Source organism: Elephantulus edwardii, unplaced genomic scaffold (assembly GCF_000299155.1).
Source record: "Elephantulus edwardii isolate Elephantulus edwardi_28Jun2011 unplaced genomic scaffold, EleEdw1.0 scaffold00102, whole genome shotgun sequence".
NCBI lineage: Eukaryota > Metazoa > Chordata > Mammalia > Macroscelidea > Macroscelididae > Elephantulus > Elephantulus edwardii.
Genome location: NW_006399852.1, coordinates 5,294,431 through 5,307,230, shown reverse-complemented (window position 1 = coordinate 5,307,230; position 12,800 = coordinate 5,294,431).

Sequence of the window (12,800 nt, the reverse complement as noted above, 5' to 3'; positions counted from 1 at the left end):
ATCTTAGTCTGTCCTGGGATTTTTATTTGAGCCATTTGGAGAACATATTAAACAATGATAATGTTATTATTCAAAATGCCTAGTTCACCTTGAATATGACTTTTCTTACATATAATGAATAACCCTGAGGGTGCTGTGGTGAAGTACTTGGCTTGTAAAGGTTGGTAGTTCAAACCTCCAAGCTATACCCTGGAAGACAGATGAGGCATCTACTTCTGTTGGTTCTACTTTGTCTCATAGGGTTGTTAAAAGTAGGGATCAACTCAACAGCAAGAGTTTTTTGGTTTATTAGCTCTTACATCATAAATGTTCAAAAAGTGAAAACATACAAACACATACTATATACCAAAAGGGCATAAACTCTTCACCTAAATATATGTGCTTGTTCAATTGTTGAGCTTCTTGTAAAAGTATTTCCTTTGGGCTCATTACTGCCTTTTGTCAAATAATCTTGATAATGCTGTACAATAAATATTTTCTATTTATTAAATGTGTGTGTTCCTTCTCTGTGTTTTGTAAGAGTTACAGGAATAGATGAATGTTATGAATAAATACAATGGATTGATTTTGCTCAGAATGTCCTGTCTGGGTTGGAGTTTGAAGGTGAAATTGGAGAGGCCCCCCTCTAGGTGAAGGTAGGTGTCACAGATCAGGAAGACAACTCTGATGGTAGAATCCAGTTTAACTATGAAGACGGTTAGATCTCAAACTTAAACCATTTTAAATGAAATGCAAAATTTACAGTGATGTCTATGGAAGATACTACCATACACCTTTTTGATGACATGTATGGGGGCCGCTTGCTTTCTAGCAAAGGTCTAGGAACAGACCCATCCACAAGGACCTCATGTCACTTCTACGTTGTAAAGTTTTCTGCTTTTAGTCTCCATTTCAGAGGAACCTGGTCTCTTTCCTTGGTGATAGCCTCCTGTCCACTTCAATCTATACACTCTACATTTCAATGAAAATTTCGCTGTTCTGAAAAACAAAGGAGCTCCATTCCTCCTTTTTCTCTTTGCCCTGGTAGTCCTGTAGAGATGTGTCTAAGACACCAGGTAAGTATCTCCAAGAGCAACAGCAGGTGATACAGAAGCTGCAGTTCATAAGTTCATAGAAAGTTTAGGTGGCAGGAAGCAGAGGATGCTGAGGTATTAGAGGTCTCTCCAGCATATGTAGAAAACAGACAGAAATGACAGCTCAGTGTCTCAAGGAGAAGTCTGATGAGAGACAGAATAAGAAGCAAAAGCCAGAAGAAAAAGAATATAAATTAAGTAAATTGATAAATAATAAAGAAGGATTTATTTAAAGTGTGTCATTTGGAGACACCCTCAAGACATTAGATAGATCATTAATGTCTATTCCATAGACCATTAAGGTCTCCACTTCATGAAAATGTGGCCTCAATAAAGAAGATTTTTTTTTTGAGGGGGGGAGATTTGGGCTCAGAAACCACAAATAGCATAAGAGTAGCTACTAATTAACTTCTGCAGAGAATACTGTGAAAGGGAACCCAAGGGAAGGGAAACCACATCCTCTATGTAGCTGCTCTACAGTAGACCAGTAGACATTGTGCTAGACTTCACATTTATTCTTCTTTAATTCCCAGTACAAACGTGGTGTAGATAGGTGATTGTTGTTGTTAGGTGTCATCTATTTGACTCACAGCCACATGATGAAGGACAGACCTGAACCTATGTCCTATCCCATATCATCCTCATCATTTCTGCATATTTGGGCCCATTATTGTTGTTTTGTCAATTTATCTAATTGCTGACCCTCCGTCTTTTTAGGGACTAACTCTTTCTAACAACATAGCTAAAGTATGTGTGAGGCAGAATTTCATCTGTTTTGCCTCTAAGGAGCATTATAGGTTAAAGAACTGAAACAACTCACCGAAAGGGTGTCGCCAGTCAGTTATTTTAGTAGGCATTCATTCAAATATCCATCACAAACTAGTATGTTGTTGTTTTTGTTGTTGCATACTGTCAAGATGGAACTGACTCCTAGCTGACCCTCCAGTGGGTTTTCAGAGGCAGGAAATCACACAGGAGGATATTGTACATCTTTCTCTCATGCAGCAGCTGGGGGATTTGAACTGTGTTCCTTTGGGTTGGCAGCATAACTCCCAACAGAAGCAATTTCATATTCCTCTCCAGAGCCTAAGAAAAATATACAAGAGTTACTCTATGTTAAGACTGCGCCTTCCTATTCCTTTAATTTCTAGTAACTTCTACAACTACATTGTATCTCAGATGCCTCTTTCTTTTCAAGGATTATAAATTCTTTTTAGCTTGACATTTTTTCCTCCCCCTGTCCCCCCACCCCCTGACTTCCTGCCTTGCATTCCTAAGCCCTCTAGACAAAGCAGGTATCCAGTGTGTGTTTGCTGGGAAAGTAAGTGAGTAATGTAAAATCATATGATTTCTCCAGCTAATTTCTCTCAAGAGTTCCCCCAAGATCCCTGTGGGGTGCAGAGTTCTCTCTCCCCACATACTGACCCTGGCTTGGCTGGCTTTAACCACATATGGCTTAAAAGCAAGCTCAACTTTAGCCTTCAGAAAAAGCTGTCATACTGGGTAACAGGTCCAGCCGTCCTACACAAAAAAAACAAAAACAAACAAACAAAAAAAGGTGACATTTTTCAGTATCCATAGAGTAGAGAGAGAGGTCTGGCCAGACAGTGCCAGGTATGGGAAGAAAGCATCTTCTTCAGGAGTGCAGGTAAGAGAAGGAATCTGTTGAAGCGACTCATGAACTTCTTATGCAAGGACACCAGGAACCACTGGAGGGAAGGGAAGGTAGGAAGATTCCTTTCTTACTGAAGTTCTTGACTTTAGACAAAAAAGAAAAGCAAAAACAGTTACTAATGGCAGAGGAACATGGCAGAGAAGTGCCTAGCCACAAAGGTGAACTAAGGATCCCAGCAACATGAAATTGGGTTGATTTTCTTAGTTAGTGTACCCTAGGAAACGAAGCTTATAAATGAATAAACAAAAGGAAAGAAGCTTAAGAATGAAGAAAGCAAAAATTGAGAAGGAAAATAATCATAGAACCTTGTAATTGGAAGAAAACAGAAATCTTTTCAAGCAAGCTCTCATCCATTTGGGATGTTGTTCCCTATTTCCTCTTCACTTCCTAGGCCATGAGAAGCATTGTTGACAGGTATTGGTGTTAACGCAGTAAACTGTGGCAACAGTGCCCTTACCCACAATCACATCAAACAGGAGAGGACACATGGGACCAGTCAATGAGGAAGCAAATGCCAAACCTCCAAGCTGGGTAGAGAACAAAACGTGGGCACCAGAACCAGGCTGTGGGAAGAAGCAGAAACATTGAGAAGGAGGTTGAAAAGTGCATGCAATGGGGAACCTTGGAAGGAAACAAAACTGATGACTAAATATTTTTCTGAGAACCACACAAGTTCCTGTGTATGATCTGGGCTTATTTTAAGGAATTTAAAGCTTTAACTCTTGCACTCTGCTTATGTATTTCTCATGACTTGGACCTTAAATTTAACAAGAAAAAGTTTCAATTGTTCAGATTTTTTTTCCCTTTTCCTGAACTGGTATCTGCCTATTTCCAACTTTCACCTATGGGAAAACATTGGAAAAAAATTTATCTACAACCTGCATGACCTTCTTTCAGCTACTTGAATATAGCTATTATGTCATTTTTTTCAATGGCTTCTTCTCTGAGCCAAATAATTTCACTCCCTTTAACTATCCCTCAAAAGCTTTCAAACCTCTGCTAAAGTCCAGGTTATACTCAAGATTTTTAGCATTCTTTGAAATGTTCTTCATCTGGAATCAGACATAACACTAATATACTTAGGTTCTACTTAGCATTATTCTATTATTGTTGTTGTTATGGGCTGTTGAGTTGACTGTGACTCATAGGGACCCAATGTATAATATCTATGAAGCCTGCCCTAGCCTGAGCCTATCTCACTGTTCTGAGACACCCACCCTCATTATCTCAGTTACTGTGTCAATCCATCTCATCTGGGCTCTTTCTTTCCTGTGCTGTCCCTCCACACTTCAAAGCATGAGACCTTCTTCAAGGACTGGTCCCTCCTAGCAACATGACCAAAGTATATTAAACAGAACTTCTGAATCCTTCCTCCAAAGAGAAACTTGGTTTCATCCTCTCCTGAACAGACTTGTTTGTTCTCTTGGCAGTTCTCTTGTACTGTGTTCAATACTCTTCTCCAGCACCACTACTCAAAGGCATTGGTTCTTCCATCATCCTTAGTCATTGTTCACCTCACTGGTGTTGCTCTTCAGCTCTCTGGTGAGGTCCTTTGACAATAGATTTTCCTAATGTAGTTCGTCTTTTGATTTCTTGTCTCCTGGTGCCAAAAGTGTTGATTGTGGAACCAAGCAAGCTGAAATTGTTAACTGTCTCCTCTATCTCCTCTCTATCTATCATGGTGCTGTCAACTGCACCAGTGGTGAGAATAGATTGATTAGGTACAATAGATTGATAAGATATTAAATTGGAATAGATTGATTAGGTGCAATAGATTGATAAGATACAACCCTCACTTGTTCCTTTCCTGATTTTGAATGATGCAGTGTTTCTGTGCTCTGTTCTGATAGTTTCCTGGTCTAAGTATAGGTTTTACATGAGTATTTAAGTATAAATTGTTCATAAGCACAACCAAGTATTCTGAGATTCCTATTATTTTCAATGTTATTCACAATTTGCTGTGATCCACACAGTCAGATGCCTTTGCACAGTCAATGAAACACAGATAGATAATTCTCTGCTTTCTGGAAAAGCCCATCTAACATTGGCTATGATCTCTCTAGTACCACAGCCTCTTCTAAATCCAGCTTGTGGTTATGCTAGTTCTTTGTCAAAGTACTAGTCCAGCCACTTTTGGATAATCTTCAGCAGGATTTTGCTTGTGTGTGATAGTAGTGATAATACTGTTTGATAATTTCCACACTCTGTCTGGTCACCTATTTGTGGAATGGGAATAAATGTAGATTTCTTCCTCAGTTGGCCAGGCAGCTGCTGCCACCTAAATCATGCTAACTTTGATAGCAGTGTTACTACATTTTGTATTCATATTTACTCAGTGCCAAGTATAATAACCCTTGCACAGAACCTGAGGAAACTCATGAGTCAAAGATAGCTGTGTGAATGGGACAAATTTTAATATTTTCCATTCAAGTATGCTATTGGAGAAGTGACTTCTGGTGGCAAGTGAAGTGAAGCAGCAATTGGGATTTAGCCACGTAGGGTGCATCACAATGCAGGTTACAATTATGAAGACTCAGTCCTACTGGGAGCTCTGGGCTACAGGGTAGACCCTATCTCATAACCAATCTCTCTTCTCTATAGGACAAAGGAATTAGCATTTATTTACTAATTTCTGTCAGCCATTGGTTGAGAGCTGCTTTAGAGGAAGTTGCACTATCATGCCAGAGTATTTCCATCCTGTTCAATGTGTATTATCCTATCTCCAGAGAAAGTTAACACAGTCAACACTCTAGGCACCAGCAGCCAGGAAATTAAAAGATACATTGTGATTGTAAAGTCTGCTATTAGGGACCTCTCCAACAGTGTCACTCTGGAGAATAAGGTGCACCTGAAAAAGGCCATGGTCTTTGCAATCACTTGATATTCTTCAGAGAGCTGGACAATGACTAGGAAGGATAGAAGAAGAAATGATGCCTTTGAGCTGTGGTGTTGGAGAAGCGTAATGAATATATCATGGACTGCTAAGAAAATGAAAAGGTTCATCCTAGAGAGGGTTAAACCAGGCTACTCCTTGGAGGCAAGGACTCTGAAGCTTCGTCTGACATACTTTGGACATGTTGCAAGGAGGGACCAGTCCTTGGAGAAGGACATCACTCTTAGGAGGTGGAGGGACAGTGCAGGGGAGGAAGACCCTCTATGAGGTGGATTATTTCAGTGATTGGGATAGTCAAGGTAGGTGTTTCAGAGACAGTGAAATTGGCACAGGATAGAGCAGCATTTAGGGTTATTATACATAGGGTCACTATGAGTAGCAGGTAATTCTATGGCACATAACAAAAACAACAACAATAACCAGAGAAAATTCTCTGGCAACTCTTGGAAATCTCTAAGTTGTCTTGTACAGGAGTGTTTAGTATTAAAAGAGTATGGATGAGACACAAACATCAACAGCATCTGCTACAGCTAGGAATAGACAGACAAAGGAATTAACACATTCAGGTGCGAATAAAAGTATACATAGGAATGAGGAAACAAAGGTCTGTGGAAGATAAAGCAAAAGATATATTGGAGAGTTTGCAGTGAGAATAGAAACTTCTGGAATCAACCAATGATAGACCTTCATATAAAGGGAAAATAACACACACAAAAATTAAAGTATCCTCTAAACACGTTGAATGCTTGGTTCCACAATCAACATGCTTGGCACCTGCAGTCAAGAAATTAGAAGACAAATTGCATAGGGAAAAATCTGCTGTCTGTCAGGGATCTTTCTGGAGTACTGAATGGCAACAATGTCAGTCTGGAGACTAAGGTGCGCTTGATCTAGGCCATGATCTTCACAATTTCTTGATATACATCAGAGAGCTGGACACTAACTAAGGATGATAGGAGGAGTGATGTCTTTAAGATGTGGTGCTGGTGAAGAGTGTTGAACATACCGTGGACTGCCAGGAGAACAAACAAGTCTGTTCTAGAGAGAGTGAAACCAGTTTGCTCCCAGGAGACAAGGATTCTGAGGCTCTGTCCCACATATGGGCACATGGTCAAGAGGGAACAGCCCTAAAAGAGGGACATCATGCTTGGAGGGGTGAAGGGACAGTGTAGAATAGGAAGGGCCAGGATGAGATGGATTGAATCAGTGACTGGAGTAATCAGATTATGTCTGTCAGAGACGATGCAATTGACTCAGGATAGGGCAGGTTTAAGAGCTAATGTGCGTAGGGTCACTATGAGTTGCAGGTGACTCAATGGCACATGATAACAACAACAACCCTCTAGAGTATATTTTGGCTAACATTGAAAAGAACAGAAATCCTATAGTACACAATAGAGCTCATATGAACACAGACCAAGAGGCTGTTGTGCAAACAGAATAAGGGTTTAAAAGTAAGAAGAGAGTACATCAGGCATTTGTACTCCATACCTATTCAAGCTGTATGTTGAGTAAATTATTCAAGAAGATAGACTCTATGAAGAAGATGTGGCATCAAGATCAGAAAAAAAATTCATCAATAACCTGCATTATGCAGAAAACACAACCTTGCTTACTGAAAGTGAGGAGGACTTGAAATCTTTGTTGTAGAAGATCAAAGAATAAAGTCTTCAATATGAACTCATCATAAAAATGCCCAGACAAGAAATCTTACCACTGGACCTATAGGCAGCATCATGACAAATGGAGAAAAGACTGACACTATCAACAATTTAATCTTACTTGGATCCACAGCCGACACCTTTGGTACTGGCAGTCAGAAAATCAGTCCAGAGACATATTGTACTGAGAAAGTCTGCAGTCAGGGATCTCTCCAAATTAATGAAGAGTAATGACACCAGTTGAGGACTAAGGTGCATCCAATTCAGGTTACAATCTTTCTAATCACTTGCCATGTATCTGAGAGTTGACCAGTGCATAGGGATGACAGAAGCATTGATGCCTGTTAGCTCTGGTGTTGGAGAACGGCACTGAACATCCCATGGACAGCCAAAAGAACAAATACGTTTGTCTTGGAAAAAGTGTCCCGGAGTGCTCCTTGAAGTCAAAGACTATGAAGCTTCACCTCACATACTTCAGTCATGTTGCTAAGAAAGGTTATTCCTTGGAAAGTGACATCATGCATGGAAAGGTTGCTGGTCGGTGAAAGAGAGGAAGACCCTCAACGAGGTGAATTGACACAGTGTCTGCCACAATGGGCTCTATTGTGCTAGGAAGAGTGAAGATGGCACAGATCTCTTATTCATAGGGTTGCTATGCATCATACTCGACCCAGCAGCACCTAACAGCATGATCCTAAATCGCCTGTTTCTAACCACCTATACTGAGAAGCCGTGCTGAACTCTGCTGAATCCCTGGCTGAAATATCATGTTGAGACTATTACCCTATAAAGAAAGAAAGTTCTAAAAGCTCTTAATGGGAATACATACTTAATTTGAAAACTAGTTAGTGGTGTGGTGCCTTATGTGTTACGATGGTAACAATGAAGGCCAGTGGTTCAAATCTACCAGCATGCCCAAAGACAAGGATGGGCAGCCTCTTTCTATCAAGATTCTAGCCTTGGAGACCCAGATGAAAGCTGTCACAAACAGGACTGCCTCAACAGGAATGAGTTTGGTCAGTTTTATAGGGTTTTGTGGAAAACTTAGTGATAGCATAAAATAGTTAAGGAAGGCTAAAGAATTAACACCTTTTAAATGCAATGTTGGCAAAGAATATTGAATATCAAATGGATTTCCAAAAGAATGAATAAATATGCATTGAAAGAAGTACAGCTAGAGTACTTCTTAGAGGCAAGGATGGTGAGACTTTATCTCACATGCTTTGGAAAAGAACATCATCCTTGAGAAAGCAGAGATGCAGCAAGGGAGAAGAAGACCTTCGAACGGATATAGAGTAATAAAGTGACCACAACAATGGAGTTAAACACAGCAGAGATTGTGAGGTTGGCACAGGATAGGGCAAGATTCTTATCTATTTGTGCAAAGGATCATGAATTAGAGTTGACTCAATCTGCATTGGTGAAATGTAGCAGATATTTTACTGAAAAACAGTTACCATTTACTAATTGAAAAGACACACTTTTTCTCTTCAAGACAAAGATAAAATCAAAAGGTCCTTGACTGGGAAAAAATGAATGTAACTTTCCTGCCACCAGAAATCCTCAGAGTGTCTCAGATCCAGAGAACCCAAGGGGCTCTGATCAATCACCACCTTTAGCAGCACCAAGTGACCCTTGCAGGTCAGCACAACTATTCTCAAGGTACAGGCAGCAAGTAGCTTATGGCATTATTTGCCATTGTATCATTGATCAAGTTGCCCAGAGAATCCCTACCTAGTCTAATAAATAGTAAAATAAGGGTGGAATATACCACTCCAGTCTGGACTACCCTGAGAAAAATTGCAGAACCTCATTCCTCCTTCTGTCCGTGTTTCAATCTCTAGACCTGAAGTCTGAAACCACAGAGATAGTAAATATGATCCACCTTCCTATTTCTTATTTAACCATTTGACATTTGCATAGATACAAAGGCTAAGCTATAGAGAAAATATGTACTTATGGAATATTTTGAATTCTGGGATTACCCATTTACTGCTTACCATTTCAGTTGGCTAAGCAGAAGTAATTGAAAGACAGATTTTATTTTTCTGGCATTTGTGTGTGTTAATAATACCACAGAGCATTATGTGTAATGTATAGAAAAAATTATCATAAACAGACACATATAAATATGTGTGTGTGTGTGTGTGTGTGTACTCTTTTTATATGTGTACTTTTTAAAATCTGGGTAACTTCTCTTCCTTGAAGCTACACCGACATCAATATAAAATACAAATTTGATCTTCAAATATATCTAAAAGAAACCAATTTTTACAAGCTGATCTCTTTTATTTTGCAGGATAGAATGAGTCCTGAATCACTGTTATTCATTAAAAAGAAACTTTGCCAAAGTTTAAGGAAGGTGAGCAAGCTTTTTTAAAAATAATTTCTTTGCTTTCTAAAACATATCTTCAAAATGAAAAAGTCACAGGTCTTGTGAAGATCTTGTAAAGTGGGATGAATGTAATTTCTTGGCGAATATAATATCTGTCATATTCAAAAGTAAAGATAGGAAAATATACTTATTCCATCCCTGCTGTCAAATTCAAATATTTTTTTCTGCGCACTTAGCTGTTGAAGGTTCTTTGGCCAAAATTTTTAAATAAAAAGGTCAATAATGACTTTCTTGGAACACCTTGAGCAATCAATGAATAGATATCTTTTTCTTTTATTTTCTTTTTGTTTTCCTGAAAGCTATTATGGTACAAAATGGTACGGCAAAATCTTACACATTTGGCAGTTTATAACCAAGTCAGAAGTTAGAGTGGGAAGCCTGTCAATTTAATGATTTCTGACTGTATTTCTTTCCATAGAATTAAACCCACAGGCTTGGAAAGTGCTGGCTAGTCAGCAGGGGTCAGTAGGGAGCTTTAAAGCCCCCAGGTTTAAGATGTATCTGTTAGCAATACAAAACGTGAAAACTACAACAAAGAGTCTCTAGGACAGAGTTTCTCAGCTTAAGCAACACATTGGGAGCACACTAAAAGCTTAAAAACAAAGGCAAGTGGGTTTCAATGAAATATCCCCCAAATTTGTTCGAAATCTCTTGAAATAGAGTAAGTATCTATCTTTTTAAAAAGCTTTTTAGGTTTCTACTCTAGAGTTAGGTTTGAGGATCATTGTTATTAAAGAATCAAGCAATGAGTCAGTTTCAACTTAATGACGCAACAATTTCCTTCTACATAGAGACATGAGTCTATTTTTGTCTTACATTAGGTCATGTTCCATAAGAATTTTGATGAATTGGGGGTCTCTGGCCCAGAGTCCGTCAGCATCTGGGCGTGCTGGAATTTTAAAATACTGAAATTGTTTGACCATGCCTGCAGGCTAAGGGCTAGTGTGTTGTGAAGCAGTTTAAGCTGAATCTTAGGATGGCCACTCATGTCTTGAGGAGGGACATGTATGGAACGCTTGGGGGCAGTGTTTGGTGGCGCTCCCCAATTAAAACAAGCTTGGCCGCAGGAGTAGCATCCATTTCCAAAACAGCTTGCCTCCAGAAACTCTATGAACCTGAAGAAACGATGAAAGTTATGAAAGTTATACAAAGTGTTCAGGTCTTTTGTTCATAGGATCGCTATGAGTTGCCTACAACTTGACAGCACTTAACAACAACAAGAATTTTCAAGATTCCTATGTTGTTATCTGCCATTAAGTCAGAATTAACTCCTAGCTGATCCTCCAGCCAGTTTTCAAAGGCAGTAATTGCATCGGAGGAGAGCGCCCAACTTTCTACTGCAGAGCAGCTGGGTTTGATGCATGTCCGTCTGGGACGGCAGTGCAGCTCCTTGCCTTTATTAAGGCACCAGAGCTCCCAATAAACCTATAGTGGCATTAAGGTGATGGTTTTAAATCCCTGACAGAGAACGAGGCTGTGTGCTGTGCTATGTTCTGATTTCAGAGATGATTCAAAAGATAAAACATTAAGGAGTAGGAACGTGAAAATTCTGTCTGAAGTTTAGAGCTTCCTTCTGCTTTGAAGACACAGTCACTACTGCTGCATGTCTACTAGAGCTCTTTCTGACCAACTAAAATAAATAAAAGGCCGGTTTTGTCAACAAGAAACAAGCAAAGAGCAAACACTAAGCAATATTTACTGATTTGAATTAATTAGAATACAATTTCAGCTGACCTTACTAATTAAACTGCAGTGATCAATTTCACATAGCTTTCCCCATATCTGTGACTGCTAATTGGATAATTCAGCCTTACCAAGAAGCATTGATATATGGCCAAATTTTACTACTTCTTGTCAAATTTTTATCCCTCAGAGTGCTTTGCACAATTTAATTACCCAGGAAATGTTATGAAATAAAAGCATGGTGAATTTCAAGGAGTGGGTTTTCTTCTATATTACCTTCTTCTTATCCTAGAATAGAGGAGTGTACAAAGAGCAAGAGTCACATGGAGACAGCCTTATCTGACCTTCACCAACTTCACAAAGGGAAACTGTTCCTATCAACAACATCAATAGCATAAAACCAATTTCCAAGAGGTCAGACATGTCCCCTCAAGCTCCCACACCTCTTTCCACTCATCACAGCACCAAAATTACTGTTTTATTGAATCCTAAATCTGATTCAATAGCTCATAGACCACACAGGACTATATTGAGGAAGTCAAAAGGCTTCCTCCAAACTCAGGTTTATTAGCAGAATGTAGTCAGGACAGCTTCTGAAATGTGCACACAGGTGCCTCAGTCTTAGGCCTCAAGGCTTTAGGCCAGTGTTACAATATTCTCATTCCTGCCAATATTGGCTCTCTTCCTACCTCACCCCTATGGTGTAGCGACCCAATGTCTGGTCCATCTTGTGTCAAGTCTCTGACTCTCTGCTGTGGATGTTGTTTCCCTAGGCCCTAGTCTGGCTGATGTGAGAATCTCTGGTCCTGAAGGATATTTTACTTTCTTTTGCTTCTTCTTTGCTGGAAGTGAGGGTTCTATTCTGCTGCTGGACCTGCTCAATTTAAGGGTGAGACTAGCCAATCCCCTTGTTGATAGGCTAATATGCATCATTTTAAACACCAGATTCTTCATATCACAAACTGCCTTCTGGCTTTTCTAGCCATTATCCTCCATATCTGAAGAATTAACTATGCTCTTTACAATATACAATAACTATATTCTTGAAAATATGTAAGCCAGTAACTTCATGCCTCATGCTTTACACTGTCCAATTTTAGATAGCCAATTTCTAATTTTCCCATCCCTATTAAGTCAGTACGCTGAGGAAACAAGCATGTTCACTTCTCTGAAGAATCTTCTGTTGCAGTTAAAACTTTTAGTATCTGCATCCATAAGTAAAGTCCAGTCAAGAGCCAACCATTAGATGCAAAAATTAACCCTAGCTCAGAGCATGGAACGTCAACTCATCTCCAGCAATCCATAGCTACTTCCAAATGGGCATCAGCTGCAAACTCAGGTGTCCATGTGTTCCTTATTGACTATTTCCTTCACTCAGTCTTAGCCCCCAACATGGGGCCAAGTCAACAAGTCAGACATC